The sequence below is a fragment of the Perca flavescens genome, chromosome 20 (genome assembly GCF_004354835.1).
Source record: "Perca flavescens isolate YP-PL-M2 chromosome 20, PFLA_1.0, whole genome shotgun sequence".
In the NCBI taxonomy this organism is placed as follows: domain Eukaryota; kingdom Metazoa; phylum Chordata; class Actinopteri; order Perciformes; family Percidae; genus Perca; species Perca flavescens.
The window spans coordinates 21,335,414-21,350,839 of record NC_041350.1 but is presented as its reverse complement, the minus strand read 5'-3'; positions in this window follow the sequence as shown (position 1 = coordinate 21,350,839).

The window sequence follows — 15,426 nt, the reverse complement described above, 5'->3', positions numbered from 1 at the left end:
GCATACTCACTCTCTCTCTCTCTCTCTCTCTCTCTCTCTCTCTCTCTCTCTCTCTCTCTCTCTCTCTCTCTCTTTACAGGAGGGAAACACTATTGGATGGGGGAGCAGACTTCGACACACCAATCCTAATAGCGGTTTTTGGCACGGGCGGAACGGCGGAATTTTTTCATGACACATGGGGGCGGCACGAGCACAAAAAAAATCCTCGAACCGGTTTTCTACTATTATCATTTCACCGTGTGGGGAAATGTCAAATTGGCGCCCCTGCTTGATGAGAAGCATGGGCGGTGCCAGGGAGGAGCTAGGGGGTGCTGTAGCTACCCCTAGGATTGCCATAGCACCCCTTTTGCACCCCCAATAAATTGCTATGGTTGATTTATAAATAAATAAAAACTCCGCACCAAAATGATTTATTTTTATTGGCTGCCTGCACGTGCACTTTCCCTGGCCTCATGGCTGCAACTTACGCTCTCTTCATCCAGGCACGGCGCCAGGATTTCAGTTTTGGATGGGCCAGACCAATTGTGGGTGGGCTTTAAATTAAAAACGTTATCAAATCCCTGTTTAACCTAATACAAATGACTGGCTAATATACTGTTATATTATATATATATGATATGTGCTTACATAATAAATATTGTAATAGCTTGATGCTCTTTAAATATATTGTTGCATTGTAAAAAGTTTCGGTGCAAAGGACGGACCTATCCGCGATCGCCCTCCTTGGTTCTGACCAAAAGAAGAGCGCTTTGGAATCTCCATTACGCACCATACCTGGCTGTGCTATAGCGCATCTCTCCTAAGGCCTATAGACTGTAAAAGTGGTCAGGAATCTAATATTTCCCGAAAACATAGTTTAGTTCTGCTCGTATAACATGAGGCCGAATATTTCACAATTCTTTTCAACTGTTTTAAGTTTTCAACAATACAGATCAACAACACTGCCCGACAGTTTCAATCAATACTCGACCACAGAACGTGTTCATTGACAACGTCAACTCACGTTATTTCCTTACATTAGTGTGATGATTCATGTTATAAACATGTTTAACAAAAATAAATAAATCGCATTAATAGCCCTAAAGCATTATTGGCCATAACAAGAGAAAACCATGAGGGAACAACAACTTGACAACAGTAACAAGCTGTTATAGAAATAGAACTGCGCCTGCAGCTTCTGTAGCGGGTTATGAATTGATTATTTTAATCCATATATCTCATATAACGACATAATACAATACAGGCAGAGTAGCCACATACCTTACTGTTATCCTCTGGCGGTCCTACACAATTAAACTCAGCAGAAGAAGTGACCGGATACTTTAGCACCGGTTGAGTTGCGGGCTCATCCACGGAAGACCGATCCACAGGACTATATCCATAGGGGCTATATCATCCACTCGCGAGGCAGAGGCAAAGGCATTAGCACCGGCGCTGTTCGCGCTGGCTAGCCGCGTTAGCATCCTGCGGTGGCCGAGACAAAGATGTGCTAGGCGTTGTGGATCTCAGCTCTCCTTCATCTCCTGGTTGCAGCGATGACTCTGAGACCGTTCGTGCACGTTTAAGGTACCTAAACAACGACTGTTGCAACCTTGTCCTTTACTGGAAATGATTTTCACTCTCAGATCACTGGGAGCTAACCTAGCCTAGCATACCGACAAGCTACATCCGATCCAAACCTCACTGTCTGCTGAACTTGTGCAGAAACATAAAAATAGACATGACCAGTTTTTTTAAATTGTTTTTGAAAACTAAACATTTAGACAATTTTTGCACAAATTATGAGATTATTTACCGATTTTTAATAATCCTTCACCAAATTATAATATATTAATTCATTAATGTTTTTTGAGGAAATGTTTTGGGTGGGCCTGTTGAAAAGTGGGTGGGCCTAGGCCCGTCAGGCCCACCCATAACGCCGTGCCTGTCTTCATCTACTCTATAACATCAAAAGGGGACACAAAGGATGTATTTTTTGTAATTATATTATTTTATACTATTATAGTGTTTCACCCCAGACTGTGGTGTCCTTCAGCTGTGATGCCACCCCGTTGTCTCCCGACGGGGATGGGGGCTTTTATTTTGGAGACGAGGAGGACTTTCGGAACGTATTGGAAGTGGGTCGCAGCCAGAGTGTCCTGGACCATGTGCCAGACGGGGAGCTGGCCGCAGGACGACTCAATCACCATAAACAGTTGTACTGTTCTATCAGACTATAACTACTCGAGAGTCTGCTCTTGAGACTTTGCTCTAATTTTCGGGAAAATTAGGGCAGGATTCGGGATTCGGGACAACTGCTTGGATTTCGGGACTGTCCCGAATTTTTCGGGACGTCTGGTCACCCTACAGTGTAATGTTAGGCTATTTGTGTCAAGGGAAACTCAAAATTTCAGAGCACCCTCACTGAAACACCCAGCAACCCCAAAGCACCAGCAAAAGAACATCATAGTTATTCCTAAGGATTCACAGTGCCGGCAGATAAATGTAATAAGAACTATAAAGCAGCAAATAATGGTATTACTAAAGTACCTCAAAATTATACTTATTCCCTTAAAAAACTTTACCATCAGGTCTACTGTACAAACATAGCAGATAAAGTTATCATGCACAGTGCAAACACTGCAGCATGTCATACACAGTAACCCCCTAAAGGTCAATAGAAGCTCATTTGAGTATGGCTTGAGAAAAAGTTATTGTCATTTTTCACCAGGTTAAAAGGTGCTTTACTCGTTATTCAGAAGATTAATAAAGCAGCAAACAACTATTTGCTATGCAAAGAGAAAGTGGAGTAATGACATCCTGAGCAGAGAATGAAGTCACACTCCCTCTGTGTGTGTTGTGTTCCAAGCTTCTCTCTTCCTTGTTTTGATAGTTATTATTTAAAGCTCCTGGGGGCATATTGCCACCATTGAGCAGAAACCCACTGAGTATTTAGTTACACTGCATTATATTCCAGTGCATTATTTCTAGTGCAGCAACAATGATCAACATCATCTTTGGCCACTTTGATTTGAAGAAGATAGTTTAGACAATTAAAAGGTCTGTTAATCCAGTAATAGATAGCCTATTTGTGAAAGATGGATTCTGCTTTAGAAATGTACCTGCCCAATGCCATGCCAAAACCTCTTACCCCCAGTCCTAAAGTAGATTCAATACTCAAGTTCTCATCCTTTCTTTGTGTTATTTAGCCTGTATAAAGATCTCAAGTTTATTGTTGCTGCTTGACCATATGCCTCTTTCTTGACAACTTGCCAAAAAACACATCAGGTGGCATTAACAGTTTTTTACATCTGCTTACAACACGTTTTCAAAACTGTCTCTCCTTTTTTGAAAACTCTCCTCCCAATTTTGAAAACTGCACACACAAAACGCCTCATATCTCCTTCCAAATAAAACACTGCATTCAAAATGCCATAAACACATTTCAAAATGAAGCATTTGCATCAAATGGCAAACACTTGTTTTAATAATAGTACATTTTTGGATATACGATGTACACACTGTTGTTCTAATTCTAATGCTATTTTGTCTTTCATAGGCTTATATCTACATATTATCTACTTATATATATTTCTATCTTCTAGAGTGAAAGTCATCTGCTGAGAGGGGTTGAAAAGTACAGTGTAAACACCAATGCAAAGTTGAAACAGAAAAAACAGTATTTATTTGGTTAATAAATGTTACTGTTGTAACAGAATAGAATAGAATAGAAGAGAAGAGAATAGAATGTCATTTATTGTCATTATACACATGTACAACGAGATTAAAAGCAACTTCTTTTCCACTGTCAACTATGTAATAAAATAAGTAGTGCAAAAGAATAAAAAGGGGTAAGGTGCACAGTTCTGAGACGCTATATACATATATAAAAAATATAAAGATAGATATGGTTTTATATACAGTGTGTGGTATACAGTGTGAAGTAATGATATTGCACAGTAATGAAATTTCACAGAATTATCAATATTATCAAAAGTATTAAATATTAAATATTGCACAGTAGGTGGGTAGAAGAAAGTCCGTGGGTTGGGGGTAAGACTGTGAAGTCAGTGCATGTGTGAGTTCAAAGTGGTCATGGCTTTTCTGGCAACCGGTCAAACTGATCAAAGCCAGGGTGGGAGCTGTCACTTACTGTTACTCAGGTAGAAGTATAGATACTAGGGTTTAAAAAGACTTCTGTAGAAGTTGAAGTATCAACTCAAGCTTTTTACTCAAGTAAAAGTGTAAAAGTACTGGTTTCAAAACTACTTAAAGTATGAAAGTAAAAGTAAAGTAATGCCATAATGAAAATAGAAAAGTGTTATTTTTGTGGAGGTGGGTTGGTGCACTATAGGCCCCTGTGGCGCGGCCTAAGCTTTTGTCCTTAATGGCATTTCTTTTCCTTTACATTACTTTTACACTTTTACCTGAGTAAAAAGCTTGAGTTGATACTTCAACTTCTACAGAAGTATTTTTAAACCCTAGTATTTATACTTCTACCTGAGTAATGAATGTGAATACTTTTGACACAAGTATGAAAGTATGTAAAAGTGTAAAAGTAATGGTTTCAAAACTACTTAAAGTATGAAAGTAAAAGTACCTCCACAAAAAAAAACATTTTTCTAAAAGCCATAATGACTATAATGTTAATGTCCAACCATTTCCAAAAATTCTTCCAGGTACAGCCAGGGATGTAGAAGGGTTGGCTGGTCTTCCTGCCTACCAACCTCCTCGCTGGTGCTTGGTTGGGACATTTCACTTGAGTTCTCTTGAGTCTCTGCCATGGACATCTTTGTACTAGGCTACATACGTCTGCTATTTGTGATTTGTGTCATGTGCAGGTGCGATGGATTGCACCTGCACCTTCTATCCAGATGGCGCAGTGTAGTAGTGGTTGTGTTTTGGAAAAGGAAAGCAAGTCACTTCCTGTTAGATTGTTTGTGTCTTAAGTAGAGAATTGTGTAGTGTTTTGAAAAAAAGTGTTTTATCCAATTGAAAACTGAGTGAAAGGCTAAGAAAAAGCTTATGGTTTTGGAGATTTGGTGTGTAGTTTGGCTCTTTGAGTAAGAGGTTTCAGAAATCGTGTGACATGTAAAGATTTTGTGTGTAAGCAGTTAGGGTAATGATGCACCTGGCTGCTCACCCAGGGGTGGACGTAACACATTATATTTACTCTTGTTACTGTAGTTTTTTTTTTTTGTAACTTAATTCATTTACTTAAGTAGCCAACTTTTTATCACAACTACCGAACTTTGCTACATTTCAAGTCTAATACGTTACAGAGTAAAAAAAATAGTGGAAAAAGTCATGACAAACAAAAGAGAATGAGAATGGAACGAAAGAAATGTGATGAATCAGCAGCTGCAGCAGAGAAGAAGCTGTTGGTGGTGTGTCTGTAGCCGCAGGAGGAGACACTTCCATAATATGCACTCTCAGCTGACACTGACACACAGAGATATGCTGATTGTCAGGGAATGGATGGGAGGCGTGAACAGCGGTCGCACCCGAGCCGTGGCTAGCAGTTAGTGTGAATGGTTAGCATTATTGTTATACATTTTTTTTTGCATCTACCTTAATTATTCACCCATGCACCACCCGGCCAGCACGCTAAGTGAACCAAATCAAACACACAATGCTGTGTGAACCAGGTGCATGCTGGGTCTGGCTAACATGCTAAAATGCTTAAGGTGGATCCTTCTGCAGTAACTTCTGCTTCACTGAGGAACTTTTACCTTCAGTGAGGTGTGTGAGGACTTTCTACTGTTTTTGACAATAATCCTTGATGTCACTGCAGAGCCTCATTCAGCTCAATGTGTTTGAAAACTTTAAAGAGCGTAGTGGGACAGAGAGGCTAGCTGGACTGCATAGCCTGTGGTGGACTGGTTCTAGTGGGACAGAGAGGCTGAGTGGACTGGACATATTCTGCTTTGAAAATGAACGAGCTGAGAAGTTGAACCTAGAGCACATTGATGACTTTTCGGTGCACAAGACTCACAGAGTGACATTCAGACAGGTGAGTAGCCTAGCCTACAACAACAACAACAACACGCTTTTCAACTCTTCAGATGAGAACGTCAATAACCACTGCGTTGCCTAGCAACATTGGGTGCGCTCGCCATAGAGCGCTCGCTACCTGGCATAAACCATTTTTGCAGTCTCTTCTTTGCCGTAGTGTAATAGGCGTGTTTGTGGCTGCAGGGTCCGAGTAACGCTTATCAGTTCAATTTTCTAAGCACAAACGGATATATCAAATTTTTCATTTTTTTCCGCCTTGACAAATTAAAAAATTGAATCTTTAACGTGTTTGTCCAATTTTCTGTTTTTATTCAGAGGATCAGAAATTTTGAAAATTACAAAATTCATCAACATCCATTTATTTCCACTCAAAATGGTGGTGCAAATGATAAAGACTACCACAAAACACACACGGGCTGGTGAATCTAAAAGAAAACAAATACAAATTAGAACTTCAGAAAAGTATTCACACAAGTCCATCTTCAAGAAATAAGCATAAAATAAACAGTTAAAACACAGGCATGTGATTAAAGAGCTAAAAGATCTCCTCTTACAGCTGCCGCCCCATATGAAGTCGAGAGAGTGACTGAGAGGGAGTGCAGTCTTTAAAATGAGAACCAACCAAGAACCAATCAGTGATGAACGGAACGGAAGTGAGGTAGGTGACGGAAGTAAGTGCCAAAATTGGGATCTTTTATTACAAGCTTAAAATTGCCTTTTGCACCCGCTGCGGTGTCATTTTTGTGCTGATTTTACATTCAAAAAATTATGTTATTATTAACATCTAGGCTATTTGTTTGCACTGTTTCACCAGCTGATTTGGTGTCATATTCTTCTGTTATATTGGAACTGATTATCTGTTATACACTCAGGTTGCTTTCAAACCTTTAGTTTGTTAGAGTTGCAACATTGTTGCATTTTTCATTTGGTTTGGTTAGCGTTCACTCTGCACTTTGTCAAGCGCAGCAAACATTGTAGGTGTCACGCGGTGGAAACGGTCGAGTGAAACTTGCAGACTGTTCCTGGTTTCAGACATAATGGAGCGATGCCAAATGTATGGGTTTTCTGGTTTTGTGTTTCTAATATTTGAGAAGAAGGCGAATAATATCAGATGACAAGACAAGAGCGAGTGAAGGCAAGGGTGGGACCTGAGATGACGTGTTGTCACACAGACAATGAGCCATGTATGTACATAATAGGTTATATTAGATTTGAAAGTTATCATCCATTAAGTCATATGTTTGTCAATTGTGTGCAAGGTTGAATTCATTTAAATAGCAGGCTAGTAAATGCACAGGTTTTTTAGTGCGCTTCCTGTATTTGGGTCGGATTGCGTTCTAACCTAAAGTGAACAGAACTAATAGTGCACTTGTAAGTGGAACGAAAACCCCAGTTTTCAAGCGGACCAAAGTTCAAAGAGCTTTCACACCACCCAAAGGAACTGGACTATCGGACTAAGCGCTCCAGGGTTTGGTTAAAACTGATCAAACTACTCAGGTGGGAAAGCACCCTCCGATACCAGTTTTAGAGTGTACAGAGTGTCTTGGACAATGGAATACAATAAATCATTGTGTGTGTGTCTGTCTGTCGGTCGGTCTCTCTCTCTCTCTCTCTCTCTCTCTCTCTCTCTCTCTCTCCTCCCTCCTGGAGACACCTACTGAAACTAAGAAATAAGCAGCCGTGCAAGATGCAGTCATGCAACTTTAAAGGTGTAAACATTTCAAGAATAGGTGTGTTCTGAGAACCAGCCTTGCCTTGAGATAGACTAAACTACATTTAGGTGAGCATCTTTGTTATGGCGCATTCAATATCTTTGCATAACCCAAACTTGACAGCTTGAGTGAGAGATATATGCCTCTTGGAGATTCACAGACCCTCAGATTCTCGATCTTCTGGATCGAGAGTTCATTGAACGCTACTGTGTAAATCAACAAAGTCTCCCGAACCTTCTTTATGTATCTGGACGTCAAGCTGCTCCTGAGTTTTTCCATAACATACCTCATAACACACCTCATAACATAAATATGTACCACATTTCAAGGCAAGTTGTTGATATATTTTTGCCTGAGTTTTCTCTTATTTTCTTGCAAATTCTAGTAAGGCTACACTGAGGAAAGCGGTTGTATAGGCTGCAAAGTGCCGTTAATAGAAATTTAATTTACTGTTGGTTTGGACATGAGGGGTCATGCTGCTGATGTTGTTCCACTAGTGTGTACTGTGTGTTGACATTTAATGCAATTTATTTTGTAGGCTAAAGATGTCCCCCCCCCCCTTTCCCTATTATGAATGGAACGCAGTAACATTTATTAAGAGTACATTTTAACTGACCTACTTTTTACTTTTATTTAAGTACATTTCACACCCAATTGCTGTTTTTTGTTGTTGAGTTAATCAAGAGTGTGTCAAGACAACACTGTGTAGGATTTTACATACAAAATAAAATGATATATTATTAACACTTAATGCATGTACAGTAGCATTTTACTGTTGGCTGATGTGTAGCTGTATTCAATACAGCTGATTAATACCATTCAGTAAAATGTAGCTACAATATATTTCTCTTAAATGCAGTGGAATAGAAGAATAAGTAGCAGTAAATAAAAATACTCAAATGAAGTGCACTTTTTGTATTTGATTACATTTACCTAGTTAACTTCCACCACTGGTTATTAAAGTGATGGTTCGGAGTAATTTCACCCTAGGGTCCTTTGCACCATGACCTCAAGCCAAACAACCCCCCAGAAGCTTTTTTCACCTGGGTCGAACATTGGGGCAGTTAGCGTTATCAGCTGAATAGTGCTTAGTCTTATTAATTACTTATTAATTAATTACTAATAGTCTTAGTGCAGGCGCTAATGGATCCAAGAGTGTATCTTGTACATTACCCCACTAATAATGCCCGAAATGATACCAAACTTCTACACTAGTACAAATAGGTTATGTACTCATAAAACGATGGATCGGAAAGTTTGTAAGTAGCCTACACCAGGAGTTTATTTTAAATAACACTTGCCTGCTGCTTCTGCTCTCTGCTGCTGCTGCTGCTGCCAGCAGTAAGACGAGTGCTTAAGGACGTCTACAAATTACAACACCGAAAAGAGATACAACAAAAATATTTATTAATTTAATGATTAAATGAGGTAGAGTCTCCAAACTTACCTCAATTATAACTTGTCTCCTGCTAGTTGTACTACAGCATTTTTTTTTTAAATAAGTTAAATTAATAAATATTTTTGTTATAATGTAATATTGTTGTTAGTGTTATTTACATAAACTTCTGGTGTACTTACAAACTTTCCGATCCATCATTTTATGAGTACATAACCTATTTGTACTATTGTAGAAGTTTGGTATAATTTCTGGCATTATTAGTGGGGTGATGTACAAGATACACTCTTGGATCCATTAGCCCCTGCACTAAGCTATTCAGCTGATAACGCTAACTCTCCCAATATTCGACCCAGGTGAAAAAAGCTTCTGGGGGTGTTGTTTGGCTTGAGGTCGTGATGCAAAGGACCCTAGGGTGAAATTACTCTGAACCATCACTTTAATTATAATAATAAATAAATATTAAATAAAATTGGTTAATCTTGCTCTCTGAAACAACTAAAACAACTGTGTGACATCAACAGCAAACACAAAAGGAAACATAGACACGATTTAAACACAGCTCATCAACACATGCAGTCATTTTGTTGAAAAGCAGACATTTAACAGCCCAATAAGTACAAGTAGTTGTGTAATATTAGTTCATCAGCAGTGGCAGTAAAAGCTTTTTTTTTTTTTTTTTTTTTTTTTTTTTTTTAGGAGTAAATGTTGTTTTCCACCAGCAGATGTCACCAAAGAGCAATCATTAACCATGAATCAGTGTTGCCGTGTCAGTCTGGCTCTGGCTGAGATGTATTTGTTGTGTTCTCATCATGTCAGATGGCACTTAAAGACAGCCATCTTTGATATAAAAGATAAAAAATAGATACTAATCCATAAAAGCCAAGATCACATTGTTATATATATATATATATATATATATATATATATATATATATATATATATATATATATATATATATATATATATATATATATATATGCGCTACATAGTGTAATATACTGTAAACATATACAATGGGGAAACCAGGGAAGCCTTTATAATTTCTGTTTTTAGTATGTGTCTAGTCACCTCCAAATTCCCATCTAGTTCAGAGCACACAGCAGACTTTCAATGGTGGCTTCATTATTTGCCCAGAGAGTAACTAGTATTCCTATGCTGGAATACTAGGGTTTCTGCGTGTTAGCAACATGACATCATGACTTTGCATAAACATACACGCCACTTTCGTGTTATCTGTATGCATTTTGAGCTATCCGCGTGTATATCTGTCACAGCGTAAACCTACACAGTGGTAAAACCAGCATGCTAACATGCTCACAATGACAATCCTAACAAGCTGATGTTTAGCAGGTATTATGTTTCCAGGGAGATCTGCGACTCTAAAAGCACCCTTTTAACTTTCATGTGTTTGTGCTGTTTCACCAGCATCCATTTTCTGTTATACACTGAGTTTCCAGTTTTGTGCAATGTTTTTGTCCAATTAAACAGCCCTACAATAAATAATTCCTTGTGATGTTCATATTGTTCAGTTTTGGTTTGGTAATTTTTTAACCTGCAGTTATGTGCTCTGTAGTATTTCTGGCAATTTTGGGGGTATAATGACCTAAAAAGGAGTTCCCTTTCTAGAATCAGGATAATTGTGGTATTTCGGCTAAATACCTTTTTTAACTTGACACAAAACCACATTAAAAGGGATGTAGTATTCTCCTCACAGCTTTGCTTTGGGCAAAGAGATGGCCTCCTCGGTGAAGGCCATCTCAAAGCTCTTATTTCTGCCCCGAGGAGCGAGCATCAAGGAGAGATCACAGAGGAGCTATAAGCGAGGAAACACAAGATCAGCCTTCCTGGAAGCCGTGCAGCTGAAGGAGTTGCTGACTCCGCCCATACAGCTGACAAATTCATGTGACGCATCAGAGGAAAGGTCGTCTCATCCCTCTAAAACACACTTGCTCGTTTCCTCTCTCCTTGCATGATTTCCTTGAGTCTCCCCCGTTCCTCCTCGGTGGGAGGGACTAAGACACGAGGATGGGAGGCAAGTGGAGGAGTCGGGATGCAACTTAAGCGATGTGAGAAGCAGCCATAATGTCTATTATGTTCACCATCTTAGTTTAGCGTGTTAGCATGCTAAAAGTTGCTAAATGCCACTAAAAACAAAGTACAGGTTAGGCCGGTGTGAATGTCATTAGTTTTGAAGGTATTCAGCGTATCCCCAAACTTATTACTTTTCTTCTTGGGACCTTTTAACATGTGTACCAAACTTAATGGTGTATCCATGTAATAGTAGTTAAAGCGTTTAAATTATTCTTATGGTGGTGCTAGAGGAAGGGTACACCAAAGTCATTAGGATTCATCTTCTGGGAACCATGAATGTACCTTTTTAATGTGTACTAAATGTCAAGGCAATACATCTGCTAGCTGTTGAGATGTTACAGTCTGGGCCACAGTAGTGGACTTTAGACTTTTTCAGGCCCTAAGTGCAAGATGCAACAACAACACAAGTTTTCTGAATGTATTCCCATTTTTTTAATATACCGAAGCATGCTATCATTATTTATTTTACATAAACAGTATCTATAAACAAAAAACGAATGGGCTTTTTTAATGGTATTTCTAGAATCCCCATAGGAGCAGAAGCGGATCTCAGTAGCAAGCTCATTTCGCTGGTATCGTTACACTTCTAAACGATTCAGCACTTTTGGAAATGCAAAGCTAAACAGCTTCCACATGCAGGCCCCTGCTCATCCCCCAAACAAACCTCATACTGCAGATCTTCAAAAGCCTGGCTATAGCCTACAGAGACCACAAAGTCTCCCATCCTGCCCGCTCTGGAAGTGTCTGACCCATATATGTAAATCAGAAAGTTGATTTTACGGTTGGGGTTGAATCGACAGTCTAGATTCCAGTTCAAGAGCCATTTGATTTCTTTTAATGGGGGCTTCTAAACCTACAACCAAAACTGATTCAAAAATGTGGTTGATTTTATGTAAACACTTTTAATTTAGGAATAGGTGAAGTGAGGAGGAGGCAGTGGTGTAGTCTACGTGATACGCAAGTATACACAGTATACTCACTAAGAAAGCTCCAGGATTTCAATATACACATATAAAAATGTGCAGTGGCACTTAACAACATACTTTCCCTTATAATTTTGATATATTTTGAATTGTCATCTGTGTTTTTTTTTCTTCGAATAGGCTGAATAAAGGTATTTTCACCGCTCAAAATTTCACTGGGGGAAGACACCCAGAGCCCCCACTATGATATGCCCCCCATTCTGGCCCATACATATACAGTACAGTATACCCACTACAATACATTATACTACACCACTGGGAGGAGGGGAAGTGATTATTTAAGACATTTTTCTCTCATGGTGATCATTTTATTTTTTAGCTTTTCAATCACACATCCTAGACTGCATTCCATTGTTTCTGTTATCTGATTTTCTCTTCTCATTGAGCTTTTGTCTTCTTTCGCTGTGATCTGTATGCACATAATTGACAAAAGCAGACCAGAAAGAGCATAAATAATTTCACTAATGAGTGAGCCTGTGTCAGTCATTAACACTCAACCGCAGGCAAAATAACTGAGGAGAGGACGCAGAGCTGCCCAGCTTGTGCATTTCTTAACCCAGCACACATTCAGTTCAATTCCTAGAGACTCTGAGTAGAAATAAAGTTGTCTTTTAGTTGTCATATTCCATTTTGTTTGATTTCAATATCAAGTTAAACTGACTTCAAACCACCAGAGGAGCCTCAAGCAGAGGTGTCAGAAGTATTCACATTCATTACTCAAGTAGAAGTATAGATACTAGGGTTTAAAACGACTTCTGTAGAAGTTGAAGTATCAACTCAAGGTTTTTATTCAAGTAAAAGTACTGGTTTCAAAACTACTTAAAGTATAAAAGTAAAAGTAATGTAAGGGGGAAAAAAGCCATTAAGGAAAAAAGCTTAGGCCTCCCCACAGGTGCCTATAGTGCACTACCCCACCTCCACAAAATTTTTTTTTCTAAAGGCCATAATGACTATAATGTTACATAAAAATCATACTTGCAAACTCAGAAGGGCTGAAAAATGTGACACATCTCTTCTCTCTATTTTATATATATATATATATATATATATATATATATATATATATATATATATATATATATATATATATATATATATATATATATATATATATATATATAAAAGGAGCCCCTTGTTCAATTGTATTTGTCTGTTCTGTATGTTCAAAAATATAAAACAATTAAAAGTTGATCTAAATAAAAAAAAAAAAAAAAAGAGGGGACATTAAAGAACGACTTGTGTAGGCTATTGCTAAGGCCACAGGGTCAAAATTACATGATTTATTAAAAATGTAATAACTAACTTATAACAATAACTTATTTCAGGCTGAGTCTGTGTTTTTCAGACAACGGCAGCTATAGTCTGTTGTTACAATCCTCCCCAGTGAAATACAGACACACTTTTACACCGTTTAGCTGTCAGCATTTTAACCGTGTTTACTCCAGCTGCTAGCTAACGGTAGGCTAACGTTTCCTGCTGTCGAGTGTAGTGTTAACTAGCGTCCCGTGCAGCTATGTTTCAATTCCCTCAAACGTCCGTTTTCGGAGCATCAGAGAGAAGAGCAGGCATAATAAGTGGCACCTAATAAGGCACCGAAATCCGCGTTGCTATTCGGTCCGGTAGATAACGGTCGTATAAGGCACCGGTGCCGTAATATCACCGGGTCTGTGCAGGTGCGATGGATCACGTACAAACCAATAGGGTGTCGTAATGGTATATGTTTATACTTCTCATCCAACCACAATTAAATTCACTCTATCTGGATGGCGCGATTTATCTGGATAGGTTTTTTTTTTGTGTGTGTGTCTTTTTGAACGATGACAAGCCGGTATGAAAACAAGCCGAACTGAAATAGGAGTAACGAGGCTATTTTTAAAATGTAAGGAATAGAAAGTACAGATAATTGCGTGAAAATGTAAGGAGTAGAAGTAAAAAGTCTGCTGTAAAATAATTACTCTAGTAAAGTATAGATACCCAACATTTCTACTTAAGTAAGGTAACGAAGTATTTGTACTTCGTTACATGACACCTCTGACCTCAAGGATTCACCAGGGCACCCACGCAGAAATGATTCATTAGGAGTTTAAAGGAACACAACAGCCTTTCTCATGTCTTAAGTAGTGTCTCTGCATGTGGGTTGTATTTAAAGTAAATTGCAGTATAAAAGCAGAACATCTTCAGCCTTTTGTGGTAACTAAACATCACTTTGCCCTGTGCAAAAAAGTTGACCAATGTCTCCACCTGCTGTAAGAAATCAGTTTGGACAAAATGTAACACATATAGAGTGATTCAAGATCTAAAATCATTATGAAAATGTGAACTTTTGCTAAACTTTCCTCTGCCATTTTTACAGTTTTAACTTTCAGAAAAGCTTGTGAATCTACACATTATACTACCTTCCATGGTTTTCCAACTTGGTGGCACTGAGGATGCTCATAGCAGTAGGTTAAAGTGCATTCTTTTTTAATGTACTTCTGTTAAGGTGAGATTTATCCAGCTATTACATGTCCCATCTATTTCTGCCTGGTGTATCCTGCCAAAAAAGAACAGAGAGAATGTGCAAATCCCCAATAATGTTTTTTTTTATGTATCACTGAATTCCTCCTCCCTACACAAACAAGACTTACTTAGGGCACACACACTGGTTCATTTTATTACAGGGATATCGAAAAACTATACATTAAAAAAAGTTACACATTATTGCTTAAATATTTACTCTAGCGGCTGTTAATAGCTTCCATTTTGGCTGGTAATAAAAAGCTCCACAGAAACAACAAAACAGAATCCTGGTCACAGACCATACATAGAGAGCTCAATCAGGAAAGATGCCACAAGTGATTAAAGACATTGTCCTTGCCCTTGTCAATTATATTAATTTACAGGGATGCAGCCCTATAAATAGCAGCCAGTCGGAGATATCCCAAGGGAGCCTTAGCCACACTGGTGGTGAGTGCGCTCGAGAGATGAAATAAAATAGAACAAAACTGTTTTATTAATGCTTAATGGATCAGTTCTAATCTATATATAAAAACATTTATATAAGAACATCTTGGCATTTAGGTTGCCAAGATGAAGGTGTGTGTGTGTGTGTTTGTTTTTAATAAGCCCTCGAACCTGCAGTCATAACTGGTTACATATTTTGGTATCCGCTCAGAAGGTAAGAGGTCAATTCATGAACTCATGAGCTAAAAAAGTCTTTTCAACCCACCCCATAGCAAACTTTATAGCATACGGAGCTATGTTAAT